This window comes from Sarcophilus harrisii, chromosome 3 (genome assembly GCF_902635505.1).
Source record: "Sarcophilus harrisii chromosome 3, mSarHar1.11, whole genome shotgun sequence".
In the NCBI taxonomy this organism is placed as follows: domain Eukaryota; kingdom Metazoa; phylum Chordata; class Mammalia; order Dasyuromorphia; family Dasyuridae; genus Sarcophilus; species Sarcophilus harrisii.
Window position 1 is genome coordinate 309,212,882 of NC_045428.1, and position 16,200 is coordinate 309,229,081.

General features: G+C 33.3%; 1 protein-coding gene across 1 annotated transcript in view; it reads left to right on the plus strand.

The window, feature by feature from the left end:
• Positions 1-989: 989 nt before the first annotated feature.
• The window catches only part of SLC35G2 (solute carrier family 35 member G2), a 70,464-nt gene continuing 55,253 nt past the window's right edge, over positions 990-16,200 (plus strand). The window contains exon 1 of the mRNA XM_031959785.1: positions 990-1,365. The gene's annotated coding sequence lies outside the window, so the exon portion shown is untranslated. The remainder of the gene's footprint in view (positions 1,366-16,200) is intronic.

Sequence of the window (16,200 nt, forward strand, 5' to 3'; positions counted from 1 at the left end):
CTGCCTGAAAGAAGCAAAGATATTTTGAGGGCAAAAGACTACGTTTTGGAGGTAAACCCTTTGATTGAAAATAATTAACAAATTGTATCCAGGAGACCAATTTAGAGCAACTTAACAGAAATTCATCCTTAGAATATGTCTTATTTTTACATATGTATTAATTCTGCTTACAAAGGGATACTCCAGGAGATTGTCATTTATCTATTTTGCCAAGCTTATCTCTCTAAATTTCTGTTTTGTGGGGGAGGGAGAGATCTGATCAGACCAGTCTCTTTGTTTTAACAGGACTGTGTCTTAAGATAAGATTGAAACCAAGGATTTTGGGTTATTTTAATGATCACTAAGTCATTCTATTGTATTTATCAATTTCAAAATATTTTTGAGTTATTATTTAAAAATAGCCAGCAAATTGTCAATACCTTTCTCTTGAGAAGCAACCCATGGTAAATCAAGTAGGTGGTCATTTTAAATATTATCTCCTGCAAATAAGGGGATTGGACTATGCGTACTCTGAGGTTCCTTTTGGCTTTAAAATTACATATTATAGAGATGCTAGGAAGTACTTTGGAAATAAATAGTTCTTAAAGATTTGGAAACTGGCTAAAATAGATATAACAAAATGGTGGGGTCAAAACAGCCCAAAGCAACCCATCTATCTGTACGACTGAGACTACTCTCTCCAAAGGTGAACAAATTGACCTTCAGGGAAAGTGATTTTTTAAAAATGGAGCCAGAAAATAATCTCCTGGATATATACAACATCCAAATAAATATAGAAACAAACAAACAAACAAACAAACCCACGTCTTAAATAGTTCAAGGATTCAGGAAACCAAAGAAGGATTTGTAGGATGCTTTACCCTTAACCCAAGTCTCCCCCACCTCCCCAAAGCTCCTGTCTGTAGCATGCTGGATGCGCATGCTCCACTATTCCTCCTTTAATTCTCCACTCAGGGTTTTCTTTCTTTTTTTTTTTCCACTGTGGCCTTCTCTCCTCGCCTTCCCCTGCCCCTCCCCCTTCGTCCTTTTCTGGCGTGACATCTGGGAAGTGAGGAGGAAGGAGCCTGTAGGGTTAGCGCTCCAAAACAGTGCAGTAGCAGCTTTCTCTTTTCTAGGATGCGCTGAGTTGCTAGCGGCTGCCCAGCAGATTGTGAATCAGAAGGGATTCTCAGCTTCTGTTTATTTTCCTGTTGTTTTTATTCCTCCCAGTCGGAGGGAAATGGAAACACTGGCAGACACCTTCACCCAGACCTTCTATCTTCAGTTCTGACACTTCAGTTTTTCCCTCCTGGTTCGAAGGCAATAACTTCCAGACTTCAGCAAAGGAGCAGAGAGATCTATTCCTTCCCTCATCAGAAGAGACAGGTAAAAGCTGTAGCTTCCTGGATTCCAGCTTTCTCTGGCTTTTACACAACAGAAGAACTGTCTTGTTCTTGATTATTCTCTCATACCTGCGTTTGTTTCTGTGCCAGCCTCTCTCTTCCTCTTTTCCTGTCTCCCCTTTCCCCACCCCCTCCTGTGGATATTTGAAAGGGCAAGAAAAACCTGGGCTGAAAACAGGAAGACATCTAAATTCTTTGCTTTTCAGCATTGGAGTCTCTGTTAACTGGAGAAAGGATGGGAAATGTTCCTTTTTTTATCCCAAGAAAGAGAATCTCACTATCCTTGTCATTAAAGACTTGACTAGGGCTATTTGCAGACTAAGTTGAATTAAATAATTGGGCAATGATTTTTTTTTTCCCTGTGAAACTAGGACTAGGTTTTATGGGGTTCTGGGATTAGCAATTCAACTCTTTCACAGAAGCTCATCAGACAGAAATTCTGTTTCTCTTCAGTGGTGAGCAGTGACCTGTGGCATCATGAATTTAGAGGCTTCTCTCTCCATTCTCCATCTCTTCATCTACATCTAAATCTACCTTAGTTCTAGATTTTTGAAAAAACAAAGAAAAAAATCTGATCAAATATTTTAGTATCATCTTTTATTTTCCTCTCCTAATTACAAGCAAGAAATACCACAGTATGGCTGTTGTCTGCTTTTCCCTGGCATGGAGAATGCAATATATTATTGCTCTTCCCTTAGCTCCACTGCTATATCTATACAAGGATTTCAGTATTTACAATTCACTTTTTCAGTTTGGATGGGTGGGCAAATGGAAGGGGAAAAAGAAGGAAAGAGAAGGTCAAAGAGAAAAATAAGAAAATCTAAGAGAAGTCAAGAATCAGCATTACATTTTACCTAGGTCTCCAAGTGAACAGATCTCATTTTATGTTTCATTAATTCCAATCAGACCACAGGTTCATATGCAGATAAGAATATGTGCATTTGTGTCATTTACTCAGTGACCAGTCAAAAATACTGACAAGAGTCTATTATTTTATAAGTGTGACTGAGGATTTAATATCCACTTGAGTATTAGCTTCCATGCTAATCTCTAAGCTATATTTTTATTAACTCTCTCCCCTCTTCTCAGATACACATGTAGATCTCTATATAGGGATCTGTGTAGCCAATAGAAGCATAATTAGATAAACTCAATAATAAAATAAGCTATAGTCAGTACTCCACAGAAAACATCTTTGCATACTACTTGATGAAAAAGGGATGGAAGAAGATTGTATGTTTAATGTTATTTATTCATAGAATTGAAAATTTGGTGGAATGAATTATTGCCCAATTATTTTTCTTCCTAAAACAATGTTTGAATTACCTCTTCATATAAACTTTCATGTTTTAAGGAGTATTAAGTGTATAGTAGCTATTTTGGGGAACACTGGAGAACCCATGTGTGATTCTGAATTCTGATTATAATTTGTGAGATAGAGAGGTGGCTAAGATGTTCCTGCTTTCAAATCTAACTGATTGAGCCTCATGTCTTTGGGGATTTGGGCTTCTGTTTCTGTATTCAGTAGGAAAAGGCTTTGATGGATGTATTGCTTGTGTCCATGGTGCTGAAATGATTCTAATTTATAATCTGTGGCTAACTTCATGAACTGTATTTAGCTCATAGCATTTTCTTTCTATACTTATCATCTTTTACTACATGTATTCCATTTCCATAATAAATTTTTTAAATGAAAGCTAATATCATGTAGAAATACTATGTGTGTGTGTGTGTGTGTGTGTGTATATATATATATATATATATATATATATATATATATATGTTGATGCACCTATTTCCTGAAGAAATACTTTAAGAAGATAAGTAGTATTAATGTTAGGCTTGTGAATAGTCTTTATAAGTTTCATGTTTCTCAGAACATTTTTATAGAATATTTAAATTTTTATTTTATAATGGTTTTCCCCATATTTGTGTTCATAAGCTATGCAAAATAATTCATTTCAAATTTAGCTGTCTCACAGTTTCATCATCCATGAATAAATGTCTGGTATTATGCTGAACCATCAGTCATTTCTACCAATTTTAATTTAAGAACAAGTGAAGATACTCACTTGAGACTGATTTTATCTCTCTGCATACCTTACTCAACCCCCACCGCCCAAATTCCTAAAGCTGAGAAAAAAAAGATTGATGCAAATTTTGACATAGAGCCCAGATAATCTTAGAAAACCAATTACTAAAAAGAAAATCTGGCAAAAAAACAGTAACATAATACTGATGATTCCAAATATAATCAGCTTATAGCACTATAAAATACTTTTTATAATAATTTGTATTTTAATTTTTTTCTTTTAAATTGTTTATTGCTAAAAAAAAAAAAAGCTGGCTTAAATTATCTTTAAATGTGCTCCTTAAAATCAATGCTATTTCAATTAATTCTAATAGATGCAAGTTTATCCTCCACATGGAGTAGCATATGCTTTTCCATATGAAACACTCAATTTCATTTAGACCACTGTTATGTAATATAGTTAATTTCTAAGTAAGCAATGAAAACTTTAAGGTTTTCTAATGCCTTCTATTTGATATCGTAACTATCAGGATCATCTTATTTCAGAGTAGAGATGTTCTTTAAAATACAACATTTCTTTACCCTTTTTTTTTTTTTTTTTACATTTATGTGAATGAGGAATCATTTTACCAAAAAATTTTGCAATCAATATGTGAATTCTGGTTACTGTCCTTGAAAAAGAGAGCTAAGTGAAGAGTTGTATAAAAATGTGGCTACATGGTGAGTGAGAAGGAAGGGGGAATGGATGCTACTGAATCCATATATGTTAGACAAAAATTTTTGACAAGCATTTATATGCTAGTAGAATAATATTTTTTACTAAGGGGCAAATGAATGATTTCATGGATGGATTAGACTGCATGCTGAAAATATTTTATTTGAAATAGTTGGTTTTATTTCCCCAACTTTAAGAAAGTTGAGGAGCATCGTTGAAAAGTACTTAAATTTGATTTTTATGCATAACTTGATGTAATAGAAAGAGACCCTAATCAGAAATTGTGGGTTTGAGGCCTTGCTCTACTACTTGCAGGCCAATGTACATCTCTAAGCTTCAGTCTTTTCCTCTATAATGTTTTTCCTATGTACTTTATAGCATGCTTGCAGGAAACATTTTATAAATTGTGAAATGCTGTGTACATGAGACATTATTACAGAATCTGCCATAAGTACCATATTTATATGACCATCATTCCATTCACAAAATAAGAACTATTTTGATGCAATTTGCCTGTTGTTATCCTTATTTCACCAGTAAATCAGCTTCATTCAGCTCATGAAATTAGCAAGCATGAAAGGTTGGGTTTGGAAATAAAAATGGGTTAGGTCACTTTGGCCCACCCATTCATTTTTCCTGGTCACCAGATCCATATTTTTATTTAATTTTTAAATTTTTTGGGGGTTACATAAATAGTGCCAAGACCAGAGAAAAATTACATTAGTAGGCTTAGCTGCTAAACTTTCCAGAAGTACAGTAAATTAAAGTCTATTAGAATTGAAGAAATTAATTTTTAATTTCTCTGATAAAAATATATTGCTAAATTTCTTCTTGCATGTTATCCCAGTAATAACTGCTATCTTCCACACTTCAGAATTTCCAGATAAGAATATAGTTATTAGCTTGAATATTAGGTAACAATTTACTGGGGTTTGCCTCTATGATGAATTTTATCGAAAATATAATGAATGGATCTAATTACTTTCAAGTGAATTTTAATTCAGGTTACCCACTTTGGAATTTTATTATTTAGTTAGATATTGAAGTGAACTGCAAAGGAAAAAGGATATGTTCTAGCTTTAATGAAAATGAAGTTTTTTACTTGTTTTGTTTATTCTTTTTGACAATGGAATTCTCATTTTTCTTTTATATCTGAAATCATTTTGGAATTTGAATTAGATTTTTAAGTTCTCTGAAAAACCATCCTAGTGGGGTAACTGGACACTATTAATATACAATTTTTTTTCTTTCTCCTTTTGCATTCTCTACTACATCTTATTATATATACATATATATATACACACACACATATATATATATACATACACATACACATGCATCATATATATAAAATAAAAGATTCCAAATGCATCATGATCTCATTCTTTTTTTTTTTAAAGATCATATGTAAGTAAAAGATAATAGAATGCTTTAGCTCTTCCAATTGTGAAGAAGTGAAGCACTCTTAATAAAATAAACTAAACAGTCAAGATAGATGAATTTGATTACATAAAAAAGTTTTGGCAAATCAAAAGCAATGAACCTAGAATATGAAAGGACAGGTTAGAAAAAAAAATATTTGCTATGAACTTTCCCCCCAAATAAAGTTTGATATCCAAAATCTATAAATAGTTGATAAAAATTTGTAAGTATAAGACCCATTTCCCAATATGTAAATGGTCAAAGAACAGGAATAGGGTATAGCTGGTGGTGCAGTGGATAGAGAGTTAGGCCTGGAATCTTTCTAATACAAATGCTTTATAGCTTTTCACTATTATTTTACCTATTATGTGGCATCTATAATTGTAATGATATTTTATAATGCCAGCAAAAATCTATTTAAAAAACAGACTTTATTGATTTTTTGACTAGATTATCCCCTGTATCTTTCTCAGTCCTATTGCAGAGAGTTATTCCTTGTAATAATTTTAAAAGAAAAATTAAAGAGAAGAGAGATATATTTAAAAAAAAACAAATAAGTACTGTAAAAATTGTAATTTTGCAATTCACTTTCAAGCATTCTAGGTAATGCCTATAACACAGTTCTTTTCATTTATGTTGTTTTAGCCATTATTTGTGTTGTATTCTTTCCTCTACTTACTTCACTTTGAATCTGTTTATAGTAGGCTTTCTATATTTCTTTACATCTATCATATTTATATTTTTTATTACAGAAAATTTCACTGCACTAATTTGTTTGGCTATTCCTTAACCAAAAGGCATACGATATTTCCAGGTTTTTTTGCTACCAAAAATGCTACTAAAATGTTTTGGCTTATATGGTTTATATTCTTTTTGACAATGACATTTTGGGACACATTCCTAAAAGTGGAATCTCTGCATCTAAAGATATTGATGTTTTAGCCATTTTATTATTTTTCAAAATGACTACCTGATTCATAATTCCACCAACAATGTACTAATGTACCTGTCTTTCCATAATTTTTCTAATATTAGCTACTCTTGTCTTTGTCATCTTTTCCATAAAGATGCTAGCAAAAATTTTCTGCAAGGTAGAAACCCAAGTTAAATCCCATTTCAATCTAAGATCACAGGATCAGAAATTTCACATTTGACTGTATTAAGTACACTATTGAGTCCTCATAAAGCATTCTCACCAATACTATCCTAAACAAATAGTCCTTTCCAGACAGGATATTCAGCTTGATTTTCTTTTTCTTTTCTGTAGCTTGACTCCTAATTACCAAGACTAATGCTCTCTTGCATTTACAGATGGCTCCTTTTCTTTATTGTAAGAGGTCTTATTTCTTGAATCACTTGAATGCCAGATCTTAGTATTTGTGTCAGTTTAGAGAGAGAGAATATCTCTGTTACCTTATAGATATGCTATTTTTTTGTAAGTAGTATTTTTCCCTATTACATATAAAGATAGTTTTCAACATTAATTTTTATAAAATTTTGAGTTCCAAATTTTTCTCCCTATCTCCCTCTCCACTCCTCCCCCATCCTACATACAACCAAGTTAAACATTTCCACATTAGTCACATTGTGAAAGAAGAATAAGAACAAATTGGAAAAAATGATGAGAAATTTTTTTAAAAGTGAAAATAGTGTATTTTGATCTATATTCAGATTCTATAGTTCTTTGTCTGGATGTAGATAGCATTTTCCATCATGAATCTTTTGGAATTGCCTTGGATCATTATGTTGCTGAAAATAACTAAATCTATCATAGTTGCAAATGCACTGTTTTGTTGCTGTTGTTGATGTTTTTGGAGGGGTTTTTTGAAGCAGATTGCTCCCCTGCAAGATAAAATGGTCAGTGAATGTGGGAGGGGGAAAAGTAAAAATTCCCTCCATCTTACCACTCTCCAACATAAATAAGTACAGAGGTTTCCCTTATAGCATGAATCCTAGAGTGGAGTGATCTGAACTGATTAATTATATTGAATGACTCCAAGACTGGCAAGCTTAGCTTTTTAAAAGTATAAAAATACCCAGCCAATTTTTGTCTTGCCAATGGTGTCACCACTTTGATTTGATCAGAGAAAGATATTTAAATTTCATAAAGGAATCAATACTTTATTAACACATTAAAATCTCATCAGCTGTAGTGACTAAATCCTGGGAAGGAGATTAGGTAGAATAAATTAGTCAAGGACCAATTCCCCTTTTACAATTATAACACATTTTAATTGGATTGATTAATATAAATATAAATATTTCCTATAAAAAAGAAAAATGTATTACCACCACTACCATTTCATCTTAAGTTTTGAAACAACAATTCTCCTGCCAACATAGGAATATCCTCTCAGAACATACTTTGTCATTAGTCAATATTCACTTCCTCTATTTCTTTTCTTTCTTTTTTTTTTTCAGCTCTAATTTATCTTTGCTTAGGCTATAGGGAGAGGTCTGCTGCTTCTCTCTCCTTCTCCTCACCCCAAAGTACCACAATTCTGCTGAAAGATGTGACAGATTAACCAGAACCTAGGTAGTTGCTTAGTTCTTAGCTTCATAGATTATTGGGTCTTTAGACATAATTTAATCCAACTTCTTTAGCTTCATGAATCTCAAAAGTAAAATTTATAATCAATTACAAATTCTTTTCTTCTCTACTTCTCTCTATTACAAACATAATAGCTTTGTGCTGTAAATAATAATCTATATTTGCACATTTTATTCTGGAAAGGGAGGAAATAAATATTTATTAAGTACCTACTAAGTGCCGAGCACTATGCTAAGTGCTTGCAAATGTTTCATTTGCTTTTCACAACAATTCTGTTAGGTCACTGCTATTTTCCCCATTTTAGAGGTAAAGAAACTGAGGCAGACAGGTTAAGTGACTTGCTTTGGGTCGCAAAGCTGCATATTTCAAGTTATATTTGAATTCAGATCTTTCTGACTTCAGACTCAGTGCTCTATTTACTATTTATCTGTCTTGTGTTCAGTTAAACATTTATCTACCTACTATATACAGAGCATTATGGTGGGAACAATCATTCTCATCAAGGAGTATATATTCTACTAGGTGTACTTACAAAGTATATTCCTCACAATAACGAAAATAAGCAAAGATTACTATATCTACTGTAGGAATGAAAAACTTGAGGCTCAGAGAGGATGACTTGACTAGGACTACACAGCTAATGAGACATGTCATATTAGAACACATGTCTTTTTTTGAAACTTTTATGATTTTCTACATTATTTAATAATGAGGAATTGGAAAAGAAAATGGGAATACTTAGAAATGTATGAAATGTTTGCCTACAGAAGAAAAAAGTTAATGGAGACACAACAGTTGTCTTCAAATATTTGAAGGGCTTTCATGTGAAAGACAAATATTTGATTCTAAAGGGCAATACTAGGAACAACTGTTGAAAGTCATGGGGAAGCTAATTTTAGCTCGACATGAAGAACTTCCTAACAGAGATATTCTCCATAGAATGAGCTGCCTCAGGAAGCAGTAAATTTTTTGGAGCTGACATCCTCAAGTAGAGGCTGAATGATTAGGAATGTTGCAGAGAGTATTCTGCTTTGAATAGGAGGTGTCCCTTCCAATTATTAGATGCTTCAATAATGTGTCTAGGTATAATCCACGTTGCCTCACATTCCTATGTGATTTAGGATAACTCATTTTAGTAAAAACAAGTTAGAATCTCAAAGATTAATGAAGGTAGTGAAACATTGTTATGGCTGAAAAATTATGGGAGTCTGACCCATCAAATGTAATAACAATGCCATTGGACAAATTTAGTACAAAATTTGAGATAATTTGAAATGAGAGCCGATTCTCACAAAGTAGATTTTTTTTTTAAAAAAGAGGAAAATAGTCACTGATACATTTTTGGTGAGACTTCAGCCTGTTAGAAGTATTATGAGAAAGAGTGTAACAGTATACATTAAAAATCACAAAACTGATCATGCCTTTCAATCCAATTTTTACATTCCTAGAACTTTATCTCTAAAGTCTTTTTGTATCTATGAATACCAAAATATTCATAGCTTTCTTTCTTCTTAAAATCAAAACTTGTAGGAATAGCTAAACCACTAGATAACAGGATACAAAAAGATCTGGATATATTGAGGTTCCACCCTATCACTGTAAGTTTAGCAAAGGTGACATAAAAAAGAAAAAAAGTTGTTGGAATATAGGCATATTAATGATAGAGACATATAATTGATGAAACTGTGAATTGATCCAGCTAATATGGAAAGCAATTTAGAATCATACTTAGAATAACTAAACTGTATATACCTTTGGACCCAATCATACAATTTCTCTGCCCTAAAAAGATAGAAGAGAAAGCAAAAGGATCCATATGTACAAAAAAATTATATCAGCTCTTTTTCTTATAATAAAGAACTGGAAACTAAGGTGGTGAACAAATTGTGGAATGTAAGAGAATGCTGCTGTGCTATAAGAAATGGCAGAAGGGAAGATTTCAAAAAAGCCTGAGAAGAGATGATTGAACTTATACAGAAGGAAGTAAACAGAACCAGGAGAGCAATTTATTTATTAATAACATTGGAAAGACAAGTTGGAAAGACTTAGAATTCTGATCAATGCAATGACTGATCATGACTCCAGAGTACTGATGCTAAAGCATTTTGTCCATCTTCTGAAAAAGAAGTGATTAACTCAGGTTGCAGAGTGACATATAAAATCTTAGACACTGCCAATATGAGAAATTGTTGTGTTGGATTATGCATATTTGTTTTTAAAAGGGGGGGGGGATGTTGGGCAGAGTCAAGATGGTGGAGAAGACACATGTGTCATTCTAAGCCTCCCTTCTACCCTCACTACTAATTACCAAATTCAGCCTCAGAAATAGTGTTTGACTGGTGAAATCCACAAATATTGGGAGTACAACAGATTACCAGCCAAAGATAATCTGGAAGACCACCAGAAAAGATTTGTCCTGATCTGTGGGAGCAGGTCAGCACAGGCAGGGAGGCAGAACCAGAGGCTAGCACACTGAGCAGATGGGGCATTGATGGTCTCCATGGATGAAGATTTTTCAGGGAGGACTGTACCACAGGTTGGCTCCTCTGCTTTAGGTGCAAAGCAGTAGATCAGCAGAGAAGTTAAAACCAAAGGCAGAGGGTACTCCAAAAAATGCCAGAATCTAATAGGATCTGGCTACACCCACACAACCCCAGAAGTGACTCAGCACAGACCACAGCACAGCTGTGCAGCCCCATTCGACAGCACGGGGCTTTTGCCTGGGACAGTCACACTTTTGATCACCAGGAGGGCTCTGCCCAGGGCAGCCACAAAGCTGCACAGCAGGAGGACTCTGTCTGGGGGAATAGAACTTCCACAGTACCAGAGCAGAGACACTTCCCTGTGGGGCTCTTCCCAGGGAACTGCTGCAGCTCTGCCCCTCTCAGCAGCCCGTTTGCAGGACAGCTACTGTCCCTGCTCTGCAGAGGAAGCTGGTAACCTCTTGCCCTGAAGGCAGACCTAATAGCAGTCTCCAGACAAAACCCCGAAGGAAGATGTAATCTGGACCCCATCACACAAGGCTCTCCTAGAAGAAATTATAAAAAATCTTAAAAGAGAGCTAGAAGAAAAATGGGAAAAGGAAAGAGAAGCTCTGCAAGAAAGTAGAGAAAAGGCATATAACTCACTTAAAGAAAAATTTGATAAAGTGGAAAAAGAAAACAACTTCCTGAAATGTGAACTGGAAAAGGTAAAGAACTCCCAGGGAGTGCAGTGAAACAGAATTTGTGAATTGGAAAAAATAAAGAACTCCCAGGAAAGTAGGATTTGTGAATTGGAAAAAGAAAATAACTCAGTAAAAAAATAGTGAAATGGAAAAAAAAATTCCGCAGAGAAAAGCAACTCATTTAAAAACTCAATTGAACAAATACAAAAAGAACTAAAAAAAGGTAATGAAGAAAATAACTCATTAAAAATCAGAACTGAACAAATAGAAATGAATGATTCATTGAGACATCAAGAAATAGTCAAGCAAAACCCAAAAAATGAAAAAATAGAAAAAATGTTAAATATCTACTTGGAAAATAGATCTAGGAGAGATAATCTGAAGATTATTGGACTTCCTGAAAATTATGATGAAAAAAAGAGCCTAGACACTATTTTACAAGAAATCATCGAAGAGAACTGCCCAGAGGTAACAGATTCAGAAGGTAAAATAGACATTGAAAGAATTTATCAAACACCTTCTGAAAGAGACCCTAAAATAAAAACTCCAAGGAATATTCTGGCTAAATTTCAGAACTATCAGACTAAGAAAAATATTATAAGCAGCAAGAAAAAAAACAATTTAAATAAATATCAAGGAGTCACAATAAGGATTACTCAGGATTTAGCTGCTTCCACATTAAAGGATCAAGGGCCTGGAATATGATATTCCAAAAGGCAAAAGAACTTGGAATGCAGCCAAGAATAAACTACCCAACTAAGCTGAGCATTTTCCTCCAGGGAAGAAGATGGACATTTAATGAAACAGGTGAATTCCATTTGTTTCTAATGAAAAAACTAGAGCTAAACAAAAATTTTGACCTCCAAATATAGGACTCAAGAAAAGCAGAAAAAGATAAAAAGAACTTTTGAGAACTTTCTGTTCTGTTCTGTTATGGACATACATAAAGAGTGCATGTATAATTTAATTTTACTGATATAATATAAAAAGGAAGTACAAATGGAAAGGGGATAGTATCAGAAAAAGGAAAAAGGGGATTTAAAAAGAGAGAAATTATATCCCATGAAGAGGCAAAGGAAACTATCATATCTGAGGGAATTTAGGGAGGGGGAGGAACATTATGTGAATCTTACTATCATCAGATTTGGCTCAAAGAGAAAATAATTGACATATTTGATTTACAGAGAAACTTCTCTCACCTCATTAAAAAATGGGAGAGGAAAAGGGAAAAGGAAAAGAGTAATAAGAGAAAGGTATAAGAAAGAGGAAGGGATGCAAAGGGGGTGAGAGGGATTCTAAAGAGGGAAGGCTGTGTGAGGCAAGTGGTGCCCATAACTTTAATACTCGGGAGGGGTGTAAGAAAAAGAAAAGCATGATCTGGGGATAATAAGATGGCAGAAAATACAGAATTAGTCATTTTAACCATAAATGTGAATGGGATGAACTCTCCCCTAAAGTGGAGGCAGATAGCAGACTGGATCAAAAGCCAGAACTCTACAATATGGTATTTACAGGAAACACATTTAAATCAGGGAGATACATATAGAGTAAAGGTAAAAGGCTGGAGTAGAATCTATTATACTTCAGGTGAAGTCAAAAAAGCAGGGGTAGCCATCCTTATCTCAGATCAACCAAAAGCAAAAATTGATCTAATTAAAAGAGATAAGGAAGGAAACTATATCTTGCTAAAGGGTAGCATAGGAAATGAAGCAATATCAATACTACACATATGTGCACCAAGTAGTATAGCATCTAACTTCCTAAAGGAGAAGTTAAGAGAGTTGCAAGAATAAATAGACAGCAAAACTATAATAGTGGGAGATCTCAACCTTGTACTCTCAAAACTAGATAAATCAAACCACAAAACAAATAAGAAAGAAGTTAAAGAGGTAAATAGATTAGAAAAGTTAGGTATGATATATCTTTGGAGAAAACTGAATGGAGACAGAAAGGAGTATACTTTCTTCTCAGCAGATCATGGAACCTATATAAAAATTGACCATATATTAGGACATAAAGACCCCAAATTAAATGCGGAAAGGCAGAAATGGTAAATGCATTCTTTTCAGATCATGATGAAATAAAAGCCACATTCAACAAAAAGCTAGGGGTAAATAAACCAAAAAGTAATTGGAAACTAAATAATCTTATCCTAAAGAATGAATGGGTAAAACAGCAAATCATAGACACAATTAATAATTTCACCCAAAATAATGACAACAATGAGATAACATACCAAAATTTGTGGGGGCAGCCAAAGCGGTAATAAAGAGAAATTTTATATCTCTAGAGGCTTACTTGAATAAAATAAAGAAAGAGAAGATCAATGAATTGAGCTTTCAACTTTCACCCAAGAGAATGACAACAATGAAACAACATACCAAAATTTTTGGGATGCAGCCAAAGCAGTAATAAAGAGAAATTTTATATCTCTAGAGGCTTACTTGAATAAAATAGAGAAAGAGAAGATTAATGAATTGGGCTTGCAACTGAAAAAGCCAGAAAAAGACCAAATTAACCCCCCCCCCAATTAAATACTAAACTTGAAATTCTAAAATTAAAAGGAGAAAATGATAAAATTGAAAGTAAAAAACCTATTGAATTAATAAATAAAACTAAGAGTTGGTTTTATGAAAAAACCAATAAAATAGATAAATTTTGGTAAATTTGATTAGAAAAAGGAAAGAGGAAAATTGTTAGTCTTAAAAATGAAAATGGAGAACTTTCCATCAATGATGAGGAAATTAGAGCAATAATTAGAAGTTACTTTGTTCAACTTGATGCCAATAAATTTGATAACCTAAGTGAAATGGATGATACCTTCAAAAATATTGGCTTCCCAGATTAACAGAGGAGGAAGTAAATTGCTTAAATAGTCACATCTCAGAAAAAGAAATAGAACAAGCTATTAAATCAACTCCCTAAGAAATTGGTCCATCCCCAGGACCAGATGGATTTACATGTGAATTCTACCAAACATTTAAAGCAATTAGCCCCAATGCTATATAAACTATTTGAAAAAATAGGTAATGAAAAAGTCCTACCAAATTCCTTTTATGACACAGACATAGTATTGATACCTAAACCAGGTAAGTTGAAAACAGAAAAAGGTAATTATAGACCAATCTCCCTAAAGAATATTGATGCTAAAATCTTAAATAAAATATTAGCAAAAAGATGATAGAAAATCATCTCCAGGATAATATACCATGCCCAAGTAGGATTTATACCAGAAATGCAGGGCTGGTTCAATATTAGGAAAACTATTAGCATAATTGACTATATTAATAAACAAATTAACAAAAACCATATGATCATCTCAATAGATACAGAAAAAGCATTTGATAAAATCCAACATCCATTCCTATTAAAAAACACTTTAGAGTATAAGAATAAATGGACTTTTTTCTTAAAATAATCAGGAGCACATATTTAAAACCATCAGTAAGCATCATATGTAATGGGGATAAACTGGAACCCTTCCCAATAAGATCAGGAGTGAAACAAGGCTGATTACTATCACCATTACTATTCAATATTGTATTAGAAATGCTAGCTTCAGCAATAAGAGTTGAGAAAGAGATTAAAGAAATTAGAGTAGGTAATGAGGAAACAAAGTTATCACTGTTTGCTGATGATATGATGGTATACTTAGAGAACCCCAAAGATTCTACTAAAAAGCTATTAGAAATAATCCACACCGTTAGCAAAGTTGCACTATACAAAATAAATTCACATAAGTCATCAGCATCCTTATATATCACTAACAAAATCCAACAGATAGAGTTACAAAGAGAAATTCCATTTAAAGTAACTGCCAATAGTATAAAATATTTGGGAATCTATCTGCCAAGAGAAAGTCAGGAACTATATGAGCAAAACTACAAAACACTTTTCACACAAATAAAATCAGATCTAACCAATTGGGAAAATATTAAATGCTCTTGGATAGGGTGAATAAATATAATAAAGATGACAATACTACCTAAACTAATCTATTTTTTTAATGTTATACCAATCAGACTCCCAAAAAACTATTTTCATGATCTAGAAAAAATAACAACAAAATTCATGTGGAAGAGCAAAAGGTCAAGATTTTCAAGGGAACTAATGAAAAAAAATCACATGAAGGTAGTCTAGCTGTATCAGATCTAAAACTATATTATAAAGCAGAAGTTACCAAAACCATGTGGTATTGGCTAAAAAATATTCTAGGTGATAAGTAGAATAGGTTAGGTTCAAAGGACAAAATAGTCAATAACTTTAATATTCTAGTGTTTGACAAACCCAAAGACCCCAGCTTTTGAGATAAGAATTCACTACTTGACAAAAACTGCTGGGAAAATTGGAAATTAATATGGCAGAAACTAGGCGTTGACCCCAAATGGGTTCATGATCTAGGCATAAAGAATGAGATTATAAATAAGTTAGAAGAACATAGGATAGTTTACCTCTTAGACCTATGAAGGAGGAAGGAATTTGTGATGAAAGAAGAACTAGAGATCATTATTGATCACAAAATAGAAAATTATGATTATATCAAATTGAAAAACTTTTGTACAAACAAAATTAATGCAGACAAGATTAGAAGGGAAACAATAAACTGGGAAAACATTTTTACAGTCAAAGGTTCTGACAAAGGCTTCATTTCCAAAATATATAGAGAATTGACTCTAATTTATAAGAAATCAAGCCACTCTTCAATTGATAAATGGTCAAAGGATATGAACAGACAATTTTCAGATGTAGAAATTGAAACTATTTCTAGTCATATGAAAAGGTGCTCTAAATCACTATTTATCAGAGAAATGCAAATTAAGACAACTCAGAGATATCACTACACACCTCTCAGATTGGCTAGGATGACAGGAAAAGATAATGGTGAATGTTGGAGGGAATGTGGGAAAACTCGGACACTGATACATTGTTGGT